Source organism: Leptonychotes weddellii, chromosome 3, assembly GCF_054177405.1.
Source record: "Leptonychotes weddellii isolate Sample4059 chromosome 3, ASM5417740v2, whole genome shotgun sequence".
In the NCBI taxonomy this organism is placed as follows: domain Eukaryota; kingdom Metazoa; phylum Chordata; class Mammalia; order Carnivora; family Phocidae; genus Leptonychotes; species Leptonychotes weddellii.
Genome location: NC_138371.1, coordinates 123563541 through 123578842, shown reverse-complemented (window position 1 = coordinate 123578842; position 15302 = coordinate 123563541). Strand labels below are relative to the sequence as shown.

Here is a 15302-nt window from a genome sequence, read left to right as displayed (position 1 = left end):
TGAGTTTAATAAGTTCTTTATAGTTTTTGGATACTAGCCCTTTATCTGATATGTCATTTGCAAATATCTTCTCGCATTCTGTCAGTTGTCTTTTGGTTTTGTTGACTGTTTCTTTTGCTATGCAAAAGCTTTTTATCTTGATGAAGTCCCAATAGTTCATCTTTGCCCTTGCTTCCCTTGCCTTTGGCAATGTTTCTAGGAAGAAGTTACTGTGGCTAAGGTCGAAGAGGTTGCTGCCTGTGTTCTCCTTTAGGATTCTGATGGACTCCTGTCTCACATTTAGATCTTTTAACCATTTTGAGTCTATTTTTGTGTGTGGTGTAAGGAAATGGTCCAGTTTCATTCTTCTGCATGTGGCTGTCCAATTTTCCCAACACCATTTGTTGAACTGGCACAAAAACAGACACATAGATCAATGGAACAGAATAGAGAGCCCAGAAATGGACCCTCAACTCTATGGCCAACTAATCTTTGACAAAGCAGGAAAGAATGTCCAATGGATGAGCCTCTTTTTATGTATCTGTTGGCCATCTGTATGTCGCTTTTGAAGAAATATCTGTTCATGTCTTCTGCCCATTTTTTAACTGGATAATTTGTTTTGGGGTATTGAGTTTTATAAGTTCTTTATATATTTTAGACACTAACCCTTCACTGGCTTTGTCATTTTGCAAATATCCTCTCCCATTCAGTGGGTTGTCTTTTAGTTTTGTTGGTTGTTTCCTATGCTGTGCAGAACTTTTTATTTGGATGCAGTCCCAATAGTTCATTTTTGCTTTTGTTTTCTTTGCCTCAGGAGACCTATCTAGAAAAGATTATAACAACCAATGTCAGAGAAATTACTGCCTATTTTCTCTTCTATGAGTTTTATGATTTCAGGTCTCCCATTTAGGTCTTTAATCCATATTGACTTTATTTCTGTGTAGGTTATAAAACAGTGGTCCAGTTTTATTCTTTTGCATTTAGCTGTCCAGTTTTCCCAGCACCATTTGTTGAAGAGACTTTCTTTTTCCCATTGCATGTTCTTGCCTCCTTTGTTGAAGATTGGCCATATAATTGTGACCATATAATTGTCTATGCCCCCATGTTCATAATGGCATTATTTACATAGCCAAGACGTGGAAACAACCTGAGTCCATCAACTGATGAATGGATAAAGTTTTGATGTCATAAGTATATATAGCATTATGATAAGTGAAATAAATCAGAGGAATACTGTATGATTGCTTTTATATGTAGAATCTAAAAACAAATAGAAACCCCAAAACAAAACAAACTCATAGAAAAAGAGATCAGACATGTGCTTACCAGAGATGAAGAGTGAGGGAGGGGGAATTTGAGGAGGGTGATAAAAGGTACAAATTTCCAGTTATAAGATAAGTAAGTATTAGGGATATGATATACAACATAATAGCTATCACTGCTGTATGATTTTTAGGAAAGTTGTTAAGAGTAGATTCTAAGACTTCTCATCACAAGGAGAAATTTTTCTTCTTTATATTGTATCTATATGAGAATATATATGTTAGCTGAATTTGTTACAATGATTTCATAACATACAAATCTAATTATCATTAAACTTACAAGGTGATGTATGTCAATTATTTCTCAATAAAACTAGAAAAAATTTTAAAGGTTCAAAAAAGGTTATATACTGTATCCTTCAATTATATGGCACTCTTAAAAAAGGCTAAACTAGGGACTGAGAACTCATCAGTGGTCTTCAGAAATTGGGGCAGGATGAAAGAATTTTGGGGAATAATGAAACTGTTCTGTATCATGATTGTATTATGGCTACCGAATTCTATGCAGTTGAGTCACAAACCATAGAACTATACACCACAAAGTGGAATTTTATTGTATATAAATTTTGAAATTTGAAACACTAAAAAAATAATATAAAAAGTATTTTTTATGGAGTAGGAAAAAATGGCACTGGGCATCATTCCCTCCTGAAAAATAAATGAAGGAAAGCTAATTGTAAAAATTTAAGGTGAATATTAAGAAATGTAAATCCTAATCTTTGAGTTAATGTGATCCAGGGTGACCTTAAATAAATGACTTCCATTGTCAAAAATAAATAAATGGTGAAATTTAAGAAGTTTTTCAAACAAAATCTCAGTGAATTCACTGCTCCCAGACCTACCCTATAAAGAATTTGACTTCTTTAGGCTGAAGGTTAATGAGCCCGGGTGGAAGTACAAAACTGGAGGAAGAACTGAAGAGCCCTGGAAAGAGTAAATATATAGGAAAATACAAAAGAATAATGGCTATTTAAAGCAAAAATAACAGCAATGTAGTATGGAGCTTATAACATGTAAAAATGGAAGTCATAGCACAAAGTGTTGAAGGACTACATGGAATTAAACTGTTTAAGGTTTTTGGAATGTTTGGGAAGAAGTAAAGGAACTTGTGGTAGACTAAAGTAATGGATTTATAATCACAACAGAAAAAGATAAAAGATCTAATGAGAAAGTTAAGTGATAAAATGGAGTAAAATAAAATTTCATGATTATCTGCATAGACAATAAACATCTGAAATGGTGCTCAGTATCATCATTCCTCAGGGAGATTATCAAATCCAAAAAGAGTTAGTAGTATATACTTACCTGTTAGAATCACCTATAGTTATGAAATAAACCACCCCAAAACGTAGTGACCTGAACAATAACAATAATATTTTTCCCAATTCTTCATCTGGACTAGACTCCATTGGGCAATTCTGCTCCATGTTGCTTTTACTGGAATTGGAACTTCCAGTGTGGCGTCTTCACTCACAGGTCTGGCACTTCAGTGGAGATGGCTGAAAGAGCCAGAACCCAGCTGAGCAGTCCATGCTAATGTTCCCACCTCCCTTCTACCTCTCCGTGTAGTCTCTCTAGCAGCCTAGCCAGACATCTTTATATGTGGATCAGGTCTCTCAGAGTGAGTGTCCCAAAAGAACAGGCCCCAGTGTGCAAGTGTTTATCAAACTTTAGCTTATGTCATACTTGCTAATATCCCATTGGCGGAAGTGAATCACATGACCAGGTCATGCTACATTTGTATGAAGTTTAAGGACAAGCATAATTAATCCATGTTTATAGAAGTCAGGATAGAGGTCACTTCTGGGTTGCATATTGAATGGAAGAAGGCAAGAAGGAACTTCCTGCAGTGTGACAACTTCCTATATCCTCAGTTAGATAGTGGTTACATGGGCATAGATACATGTAACTTTTCATTAGCTGCAAATTTAAGATTAGTGTAGTTTGTGCACATTACTATTTGAATGTATACCTCAATAAAAATTTAAAGATTAAAAAAAAACAATCATTTCTACTACTCACTGGCTGTGTGATCTTAGCAATTTTTTAGAAGTTTGAACTTACCTTTCTCACATAAAAAGGGAAGATAAAAGGATCTGCCATGGTGGTTGTGATGTTAAATCAAATGGTATTTATGAAGTGCCTGACAGACAGTAGACATTCAGATAATATTGGGTCACCTCTCGGCACATCTGAGCCTTTCCCAAGGGAAGACTTTCTGTTTTCAGAATTTAACTTCAGCTAACTTTCCACGCTTGAGTCATGCATTAGCTTGTGACAAGTTATTTTCTTGAACAACTTTTCCTCTCGGCAATCACCACCTGTGATGAAAACACAGAACAGGAAGCTACATCCCAGCAGCTAAGAATAATAGCAAGCAATCTTTTGAACTATTTGGCTTGAGGAAAGGATAAAAAGTTATTGAGTCATGAGAATGGTTCACCACATCACGATGTATTTCCCACTGTTTTCTCAGGAGTCCTGTGAGATATTCCCAGGAAACTTGCTGAATGGTAGGCAATTGATGTGAGCTCTTGCAACCGTTCTCTTGCTGAAAGTAATATAGTGGTCTCATTTTGGCAATGTAAGATTGCATAATGTCTCATTTTCTTCTCATATGTCACTAATGGCTCAGCATAGCTCTCAGAATGTCTGCCTGAAAGGAACTCTTGCAATTCTAAGTATTGAGCAGCACATCTTTTTTTTTTCCCCCCTGTACATTTTAATCAACAAAAAGCACACTCGTAAATACAGTGTGTCACATCTTAATGCTTGCAGGTCCTGAAATTTGCGATCTCACTTCATTCACTTCCTTTTATGCCTTTATGGAAAGAAATGTTCAGGTTCCTCTTCAGTTGAATTCCTAAGCTTCCAGAAGGTCTACAAACCTAAGTAGGAATTCTTGTGACTTTTGGATGCAACTTGGCAGGGGACGGGCAGGAATGCAGCATGTCCCTGCCATCCAGTTCAGTATAATATTCTATTTGATTCTTCCTTTGTCTCTTTATGTAATTTCTGGGAAAAGTTCACATTATAAGCAAATATATAGAAACATGTTCTTTAACTATAGAGCTCTTCTGAGTAAAATGTTTTGGAAATCAGAATTCAGAAAAGATTTGTAGTTAAGGAATATGTTCCCATATGTTGTTTACAATGAGGACAATTCTAGTTCCCATGAAATAATGTGGACTTAGAATTAAAAACTTGGGTTTGACTTTACCTCCACTCCATAACACTGTGCAAGTGTGGACAAGTTACCTAAATTCTCTGCATCTGAAAATGTGGAGTATTAATACCTGCCCCTCAAAATTGCTGTAAAGTATTTATAAAATCATGCAGTTCATGAAAGAAGCACCGTTAAACTAGTTTTCTTAGTAAATGCTTCATTAATGGTAGATTTATGCGGTGCATTTTCACTCAAAAGGTTCCTCAAAGCACAGGGGGTCCACCCTGAAAGCAGATAAGGACAGGGGTTGAAATGATAATACCTTAACCTCATCCACACAAACCAGTCCAGACATGTCTTCAGCTCATGCTAACATTTCCACCTCCCTTCTGTGTTTTGGGCTTGATCCAGTGCTCTCCCCCTGGGAAGGGTTCTTCACAACAAATGCATGATAAGCCTTTCAATGTTAAACAATTGTTGAATAACAACTGTTATGTTAAATAACAAAACCATTAATTGCCTCAAGGAATTAGCTGATCCTTGCTTGTTTCTGAGAAAATCAATACTTTCTTGCCAGGTTTCTGAAGTGAGGGAACTTAGCTTTCCAGAGCATTGAAGATTTTAAGGGCTGTTTTGTTTTGTTTTGTTTTTCTTTTTTATTCTTCTGCCTTTGTATCCCTATGTCTCAAAAAGAAATTCTGCAGATTAGAGATATCAGCCCAGAGCAAGAATGGCTTGTACATTATGTTGAAATAAATTTCTAATTTATTTTATACAAAGACTTAGCTACAAGTTTTTTAATAGTTTGAATTCCTTTTGTAGCACTTAATCTACTGATTTGATGCTGGAAATGATATAAAAACTTAACTTTTTTGAAACTTGTTTGAATTGAAAGCATACTGGAGCATTTATAGACTCTGTCAACTTGCTTTTTTAGAATGTCCACGAGTAGAATGATTTCACAGTCAACACAATTGCTTAGCTCTCTCCCTGGGGCAGGGTGGGGAGTGTGGAGGGGGTTGTGAGCCAAGTGGGTAGTTGAGAACATAGAAGTAGACTTTGTGGTGTGATTTCAGGGAGTGAGAATCACTAAGGCATCCCCTCCATAACCTTCATGATGCCTGACATTCTATAATTAAAACCCAATTCATTTACTTAAGACCTTGTTTCTTGATGAATAAATAAATCCCCCCTACCCCACCCATGGACACCTCAGTTCCATCCCGGAGCCCTGGCAAGCAAGGGCTCCCTCACAGGTGAATACTGAGTGTCATGGAGTGCATTCCAGGGTGCAGCTCCCTGTACCACTTGGAACCCACAGTCAGCATTTCTCTGGAAGAAGGAATAATCTACATTCTCTCAGCCTCGCTCCTGAGCATCTTAGGTTTTGGGGTTTTTTCGTTTTGTTTTGTTCTGTTTTTGCTGTCTACACAGACTCACTTTATTTTTTCCTTTTTTTAAAATTTAAATTCAATTAATTAACATATAATCTATTATTAGTTTCAGAGGTAGAGTTCAGTGATTCATCAGTTGTGTATAACACCCAGTGCTCATTGTGTCATGTGCCCTCCTTAATGCCCATCACCCTGTTACCCCATCCTTCCATCCCCCTCCCCTCCAGCAACCCTCAGTTTGTTTTCTATGGTTAAGAGTTTCTTATGATTTGTCTTCCTCTTTGATTATGTCTTGTTTTGTTTTTCCCTCCTTTCCTCCATGTTCCTCTGTTTTGTTTCTTCAAGTCCACATATGAGTGAGATCATATATAGTTGTCTTTCTCTGGATGACTTATTTCGCTTAGCATAATACCCTCTAGTTCCATCCATGTCTTTGCAAATGGCAAGATTTCATATTTTGGTGGCTGAGTAGTATTCCATTGTATGTATGTGTGTGTGTGTATACGTACGTACACACACACACACACACACACACACACACCATCTTTATCCATTCCTCTGTCGATGGACATCTGGGCCCTTTCCATAGTTAGGCTATTGTGGACATTGCTGCTATAAACATCGGGGTGCACGTGCCCCTTCGGATCACTATATTTGTACACAGTACAATATACCTACTAGTGCAGTTGGTGGGTTGTATGGTAGCTCTATTTTTAACTTTTGAGGAACCTCCATGCTGTTTTCCAGAGTGGCTGCGTCAGCTTGCATTCCCACCAACAGTGTAAAAGCGTTCAGGAATTCTAAGCAGGAATTCCAAACACGATCCAGTAGCTCTCTCTCTAGGCCTGGAAGGAGTTGTCTTGTTATATACTGGCCATGTTCTTCCCTTTTGTGACTTGGTTAGGAGCATGAACCCATTTAAACCTGCTCTCCAAGCCTTTGTCCAAGGAGTGGCCCCATCTTCAGTTACTCTTTTCCCCCCTGTTATAAAACTACCTTCATAAAGAAGGGGACTTGCTGGCATAGCACATATAGTGGACTCTGCACAGTCCAAGTGTCAGCAAAACCTCTGACTCTCCTAAGTCAGATTCTCATTACTCCTGAGTGTTGACAAGGAAGCAAACTATTCCATCCATGGTCCTGCCTGTTTTCTTTAGTGGTCTCTCTACTTCCCTGAGGTTTGAATTACCTGTGGTAGTTTCCCTGGGGTTCTCCACTGAACTCCTGTTTCCTCTTGTTTTGCCCTTTCTCCTACACAGCAGGTTCTCCTCTGATCAGTACAGCTCGCTCTTCTCCAGCAAACTGCAGTATTAAGGGTGCAATTACCACCTTTAATGTAAACGAAGATCTGAAAGCAGATTTGCCATTATCTAATTGTTACCCTATTATGACTAAGGGCTGACCTAGCCCAGGGCTACAGTTCCAGGGGCTGGAACTGCAGTGGGAATTGTAACCTGAGGCAAAGGCTGAAGAGTGGACTTGTTAAATAAAAACAAACAAACAAACAGAAACAAAAAACAACGGGATTCTAGAAGTGGGATCCTGAGGGTCTGGAGAAGTGCTGGCCAGTAGAACTTTCTAAGATGATGGAAATGTTCTATAAGGTTCTGTATTGTCCACTACTGTAGTCACCAGCCACATGTGGCTCCTGAGCCCTTGTGATGTGACTAGTGTAACTGAAGAACTGCATTTGTAATTTATTTATGTTTAATTTTAATTTAAGTAGCCACATGTGGGTAGTGGTACCAATTGTAAAGCTTATCTCTAGAGGAAGGTATAATAACTTCCAAAGAGGTCAGAGGGAGGACTGAAGCCAGATACAGATTCTGGAGTGGGGAGCCAAGAGCAGATGATACTCAAAGACAAAGGGGGCAGGAGTAAAGACAAAAAGGGGCATGGGAGGGGATCATTACAAGTATTTTTCTACAAAACTGGCCTTTTTACTTTTGTGCCCCAACATTTCCTCCTCAAGAGATCAGTCAGCTTTCTCTGAAAAATCATCTAAAGTTCACATACCATGATGATCAACATTTTAGCTTTCACTTTTGCAAATCAACTATTTAGCTTTGATTTCAATTACTATTATTTGTTCATAGTTCACAAGTGTTTCTCTTTAATATTGAATGTTTCCAAAGGAATCTATAAGGGCCTATTATTGAAAAATGCTTCTCACCCTTATTTAGAGATTTTAGGGCACTCATTTTAGACAGATCACCTAGGAATAGATCTGATAAAATGAGCCCAGACATAGGATCAAATAGGATGTCAAACAAAAACAGGCCTGGAAGCCACAGCAGCTTATGCTTCCAAGATATAGAAGCTTCTAGGAGAGTAACAGCCTTTATCACTCTGTACGTTTAAATAAAACAGAATCTACTCTAAGATTAATAAGCAGAAAAGGAATTTATTATTTGTTCATTTAACAAGTATTTCACATGCCCAGCACTGTTCTCAGGGCTGGAGAGAGAGGAAGTACAAAACAGACGTATCCCCTGCCCTCAGGGAGGGAGACAACAGGTAATTAACAAATAGCAAATCTATAATGAATATATAAATAAAATATGTTAGGTATTGATACATTTAATAAGAATGAAGCAGGATTTTAAAAAAAAGTGCTAGGTTGTAGGGAGAGTATTGTATTTTATTTGGGGGTATTCAGAGAAAACATCGTGATAAGACAATATTTGATCACAGACTAGAGGGAAGTGAGGGCAGTAGCCATGTGCACATTGGAGGAAGACCCTTGGAGACCAAGGAAGCAGTAAGTAAGTGCAGAGACCTGAGATGAGAGCACTCATGTCCTATTCAAGGAATAGTGTGGAATGTTAGAAGAGAGAAGCTGGGGAAGGGGAGACCAGTTAGAAGCCCTATTACAGTGGCTCACTGCTGAGAGGACAGCAAGGGCATGGACCAGGACAGTAGGGGTGAGGAGTGGGGCAGACTGAAAGAGGCTATGGTGATGCTTGGATTCAGGGAAAGAGAAAGATGAGTTAAGGCTTTGTATTCGTGATTAATATACAGAAGGACTGGGGGTCATAATAGATAAATCACAGCATGAAAGAAAAGCACAAATTTAGGGAATATCAAGATAAATTAATAAATTAAGTTTTTTTGCCTAACTTGAGTTTGTGCTACTGGAAGGATTTGGGTAGAGGTATTCAGTACATAGGGAAAATGTGTACCTGAAATCAAGGAGAGAAGTGGTGCTAAAGATACTGATGTGAGAGTATTGGTAGCTGATACCATGGATATGGATGGGTTGACTTAAGGAAAATGTATAGTGGGATTAAGAAAAGGCAGCAAGGACAGAAATCTAGAGCACACAGCATTTTGAGAGGGTCAGACAGACAACAGTTTTGTGACTGGGTAGGGAAGCGACCCAGTTTGTGTAGATCTTCTTTGCTCCCAATTATTCATTTCCTCCTCACCCTTATCACGCCCCCCACCAACTGACTACAGTGGGTAAAGTATGCTCCTTTGCTTAAGCCAATGGATTGTTAGCAGGCATACCAAATACCACATCTGAGCAAAGCTTTAATTAATTGTGCATGGAATGGCTGTTTCTTTTGTTTCTGTCCTCCACTATGAGAACAACTCAGACCAGATGGTAGCTAATCATCATGTGTCCTACTCTGCAACCCTTATGTACTGTGAACAAGAAATAAATATGTTTTATAAGCCATTGATTTTGGCAGTTGGCTGTTGGTGCAGCCAAAGCTGACCAAAACTGTGAAATTAAGTGAGTTGTTGTGGGAAGAGAGATAGTAAGATAGCATGAAAAAAGGTGGGGGGTGTCCCATAACAGATGTCACAGAGCATGGGAATTGGAAGAAGGTATTGTATATGGTATGGTCCAAATGAGTACTATAAGGTGCTTGACATGTATCCAGGATCAGGGCTTACCTTGGCTAGATAATGAAGTTTATTTCAAACACACCCCCTCTTGGTTATCCAGTCCCTCCCTGTTATTTTCTTGTCCTTCTGTCTCCTAGTAGCCCTCAGAAACAGAATGTTTTTCTTTACATAGCTGTCCTTTGTATTAGGGTCTTCTGGGGGTCCAAGAGACTTTGAGCCTAAAGGATGTTCAGATTCTGTGAAAGACAGTGGGTGGATACTGATGCCTACCCAGAAAGACGTTCTGCTCTTGGTAGAAGTTCTTATTACTTATTATTCCTTATTCTTTCGGGTTAATGGGGTCTTTTTTTTCATATCTAAGATAGTACAAAATCTGAAGGGTCAACTAAGCTGTACACATTTTGTCTAACCACTTCTAATGAAATGAGTGCTCAAATTCTTTAATCGGGGCATGCTAACATGGTCAGTGCCTTGTAACTATCTGCAGAGGACAGTGATTGTAAACTTAAGCTTTGGGGTTATATTTGGGCTCAGCAAATATCTAGATTTGTGAATGTGGATGTGTTATTTGACTCTCTGTACTTTACTTTTTTTTTAAATGGTGAAAAAGAATAATATCTTTTGCATAGTGCTTGATAGTGGTTAAATCAGAAATTGCTTACAAAGCATTTAGCACAGTGGTTGGTATGTGGTTAGCTCTCAATAAATGTTAGCTGTTATTATATTGATAATGCTGTTATTATTACTGCTCTGTTTCTTAAATTTACTTCTTCATATATGTAGTAGAAGTCCTGATTTATCTCTAAACTGGGATTTAACTGTGTTTGGATAGGAACTAGCAGGGCTGCTGCTCCCAGGGGTTAATTTGAATGAGGATTTTTAGGTGAAAGGAGAATGAGAGTATATTCCTGATGACAAATATGTAAAGGAAGATCTATTGGCATCTTCTTCCTGAGAGTGGTTCTTCATCATGGCCCTGCCTGGCCAAGCCCAGCTGAGTCAATTCCAAGAACTGAGGACTGACATCTATAGAGAAGTAGCTATACTCTAAATCAACGTAGCTTCTCATGAGGCATTGTTCTTACAGGGGATTCTTCTGGATATGAGAGTGCAGCAACGGTGTTCACTCAAGAATCTGCCCCCTGTAGTAGGAGAGTCTTTCTTCACTCTTCTATCTGGAACAGCAGCTCCAACCTAGAGAACGTTCTGCTAGTGATTCCACATTGACACCTCAAGGCACTCAGGCAGCTTGTAAAGACAGAATCCTTGCCAGGAATGCCAGCCTCCTCGGTGAGACTGTGACTGCAGAGGTAAGTCTTGCTTCATGTGGGTTCTCAGGCAATGAACACCAGTGATGAGGGGAATCAAGTAGAAGGGCATGAAAAGACTACTTGATAATTCCCACAAGAGTCCTCGGAGATAAATATGGGTAAGTCTTCTGAATTAACCACATTTTACTTCCTATCTGCTATAGCCTAAAACCATTTAGGACTCAGGCTTGGAGCCATGTAGTTGAAAAGAGGGCTGATCTTAAAAACACAACTGTATTCCCTCTTGGTAGATTGGTTGAGTTCCCATTATCTCAAAATTTCCTTTACCTCATACGGTGTATGTGTGAAATTCCATGTAATGGATACATCTCTTTATTTCTGGGGTTAAAAATATATGTTTCCTAGGGGGAAAACCCATAAATTTTATTAGAAGTAGTTTTGAGTATGTGACAGTGATAAAAGATTTTTAAAAGGTGGCAAGTACGAGGAGTATGAATATACATATTTGGTTTATGAAGTAGGTTGGAGAGTGGCTGATAGTGGGCATGGGAAGATGGGAAAGTCACAGAACAAAAGTTGAAGACAAATTCTGTGAACTTCACAGCTCTGTTCAGACTCTGCATTAACTCTCAGTTTAATGGAGTAGGAATATTCATTACAGTGCATAATCACTGGAGACTTTTTTATTCAAATGTTAGGCATGCCTAAAGATTGTGTGTGTGTGTGTGTGTGTGTGTTAAGTAATACAAGTAGTTGCTGTAACAAGTAAACCTTAAAGTTAAAATTGTTCAGTATAAAGAGTGGAAGGTAGGGATGCTGGGCTAGATTAGCTTGTGAATTGGAAGGTCACTCTTTGTGGTGGATATGGAGATGAATCATCCAGAACCAGCAAAGAAGGATGTATTGCTCCAGCTGTTGGATGTGCTTTCAGATGTTATCATCTTTATGGACAGCCTCAGCTTGAGAGAGCTGCCTGACCCAGGGCCACTTTCTGGAGTAGCCCACATCCAGAAAATGACTGAAGTAGATACACTAGTCATTTCAGCTCAACATGAGCTGACTTTCTTGGGCTGTTTAACTCCTGAGGTCCCACAGGGTTAGCTATGGCTGTCATCAGGCCTGCTTCATAGCTCGACTCCTCCCCCTACCAACTCCTGCTGTCCCCCTCCCTTCCACAGGTATTGGTCCCTAGTCCCAACCTAATATACATGTAGCTCAGAGTCTGCTTGTTATGGATTCCCCCCTGGGAAACTCTGAGAACTGGCTTGCAGCCTGCAGAGAAGGCAAAGGAGGTCACCCACAAAAGGTTTGATTTGAAAGGGGCATGCACATGTCCCTTCCACTCACAACATGAGCTAAACTCAGTCACCTAGTCAAGTCCTTCAGCTGCTCATTCTATGAAGAATTAGAGATACCCAGAGATGTTGGATGTCTTACCCAAGATGATATAACTCATTCTGCAATTCAGATCATTGGATTCCCTGTCCTTCTGAGGAAATAGAATGGTTTTATTTTTCCCTTTAGATGAGAACTATGTCACTGTCCATCTCTTTTGTCTTTGTTTCAGAAAGTTCAGAAACAACTTCAGAAATAAATTATAGCAAGTGTGTAATCCCTTACAGAATACATTTCTTTCTTTTGTTTTCCACGATGTCATGACCTGCTCTTCTAATTTATCTTTGCCCTGAACTGTTTTTTCCCTTTTTCATTTATATTTTATCATGTTATTGTGTTTCTGTTGCAAATCCCCTCAAATTCTTTTTTTAGAATGAGTCAGAGTGTATGTAAATAAGTGAATAAATAAATACATAGAAGCATAATTCAGTGTTCTTTATACCAGAGCATCCTATTACAAACCCTTCCATTACAGTTGGGCATCATTATAGGAACATTTCCATCTCATTATAAAATGAATTGACTAAACATACAGAAGGTCTGCTTTGAATAAACATTATGTGTGAGGCACCTGTTAAATAGCTACTGCCTATTAGAACTTCTCATTTCCAGACAGGAAATGGCAATACAATTTATGATTTATGATTCATTTGTAAACTTAAAGAGTGAGTACCTGTCTGACAGATAAAGTTTAATCATGCTCTAAGGAACTTTCTTTTTTTGGCTTCTACTCCTGTCATGTGTTATAATCCTCCATTTTGTGGTTGACAATATTGGGTTTGGATAGGTCATTGCTCATAGTTCCATAGCTAGGGAATGGCAACATTGTCCTCCTGGGCTATTTTTTTCACTAAACTCTCTGTCTAATTTAGGAAAAAGCCTCAATATAGCATTTCAGTGCCATTGTAAAGAGGATGTGGTAGCCAGTGTCTATGCATTCCCATTCTAACTCCCTTTGATGTATTATCCATCATGCAGGTTTTTCTCTTGAATTACGAGCTCTGAATAATTGTTTGAAACAATTATGACTCTGGCTCCTTCTCTATTCTCTTCCCATAGTCCTGTGAACCTTCTTCCCTCAAAATTCTGTCCCTCTTCGCCCTCTCTAGTGATACCCTCAAGGCCACACCCTGTGATCTTCTTCATGGCTCACGCTCAAGGCAGGCAGTGGGTCTTGTCAAATTCAGCTCTCTAAATTAAAGTTTGGTGTGTGTGTATGTGTCTGTGTGTGTGTGTGTGTGTGCTGCCAAGTGATAAGAGCCCCAAAAGTGTCCCAGGAGGCCCTAAAAAAGGTGCAGGGCCTTCTGCAGCTAAACCCAAGCTTGAGGCTCAGAGATCCCATCCAAGGTGAACTGTTCCCTGAAAAGCCTTTGGTTTATAATGTTTCCTTCTCTTTCAGGGGCAGCATGTATTTCCCTGGAATTTGGTTATTAGGCATTTTAGTTGGTGCCTTTTTTTTTTTTTTTAAGTCATTACACTTAAAACCATGTGTCTGGGAGACCACAAATTCCAGCTGGGCTCTGGAAGAGGTGACACGTTGACCTATATTATAGAGTTCAGCCCTGGCCTCCACTGAGAAGTCATTTCTGTGCGGTGATTTATAGCTTTCTAAAAGTTACGTGCATGATGTATCAGACCTACCTGCCTCTCAAAGACAGCTCACTTCTTCCTAGTGAGGCACATAGTCTTATCAACATGATAGCTATGGTTGTGGTTCCCTAAGTAATTTATTCCCATTGAAAAAAATATTGTTCCTTCATTCATTCCCTTATCACTCACGTATTCATTCAGTAAACATTATTTGAGGATCTACTAAGAGCCAAGTGATAGAACGTAACCTCCATGATGTCGGGAGCCTGGCCACTTAGTTTATGGTTATCTCCCCAGTGCTTAATCCAGTGGCTGTCACTGAATAATTTTTTGTAAATTTAATATAGTACTGGTTGTGGCAGAGACTACTAGTTGCCTACTCCAGCATCCCCACTTTCCTTCCTCCTTAGCTAACAGAACTCTGATTTTGAGTTAAGCACACTGTCACTTAACTTTTTTCGCAGCTCATTCTGGCCATGTTGTTTTGTTCAGGCCTGTGGCATTCAGAGTACCCGCTGTGTGATATTAAAGGGAACTGCTCAAAGGGGGTTGGTTCAGCTAGGAAGAGTTCAATTTATCCATCCCTTTATCTCCTCTTCTAGCTTGCAACATAGGTTTTTCCCACAGCTATGACTGAGGAGTAATTTACATGGAGGAAGGTGTGCACATCTTAATCATGTAGGTTAATGGAATTTTACATGTATATACATTTATGAAACCCTTACCCAGATTAAAATATAAAATATTCCCAGGACCCTGGAAAGCTCCCTTATGACTGTCCTAGTCAATAAACTTCCCGGAGGTAACCACTATCACCATAGATTAGTTTTGCCTAATTTTGAATTTCATGTAAGTGGAATCACATAGTCAACAGACAGGGTCCCATCAGAAGATGGAAACCACATGGTAATTGTAACAGAAAATTTAATTTAATGAATTATTAATGATTAAAAGGTAGTTAACCACTAAAATTGGTAAAAGGATTCTCATAACAATATAAAATACAAAATACTAGTACAAAAATAGCAAATACAGATGGCAGCTACTACTTCTGGGCCTTAGAATGATCAGGGAAGATGATAGGAATTTAAAGAAGGCTTCACCCTCACCCCGAGTTTTAGACCTGGTTGGAGAGGCTCTCGCAGGAACAGCCAGCCTGCTGGTGGCTAGGAACCTTGCTGGAAGTCATAGTCTACCTGCTAGTGGAGAACACAGGCCTATGTGAGTCTTCGAGGGATGTCAGGGTGAGTGCTACCAGATCACCCACATGCCAATCTGCCAGCTACCATGCATACCCAAATCTGTTCTGGAACTAGGAGGGGAAGCTCCT

General features: G+C 39.1%; 1 long non-coding RNA gene across 2 annotated transcripts in view; it reads left to right on the top strand.

The window, feature by feature from the left end:
• Nucleotides 1–11029, top strand: part of LOC145720640 (uncharacterized) — a 387352-nt gene extending 376323 nt beyond the window's left edge. For both annotated transcript variants that reach the window (XR_014143761.1, XR_014143762.1), the window contains exon 3: nt 10804–11029. This is a non-coding gene — a long non-coding RNA (uncharacterized LOC145720640). The remainder of the gene's footprint in view (nt 1–10803) is intronic.
• The last annotated feature ends 4273 nt before the right edge of the window (nt 11030–15302 follow it).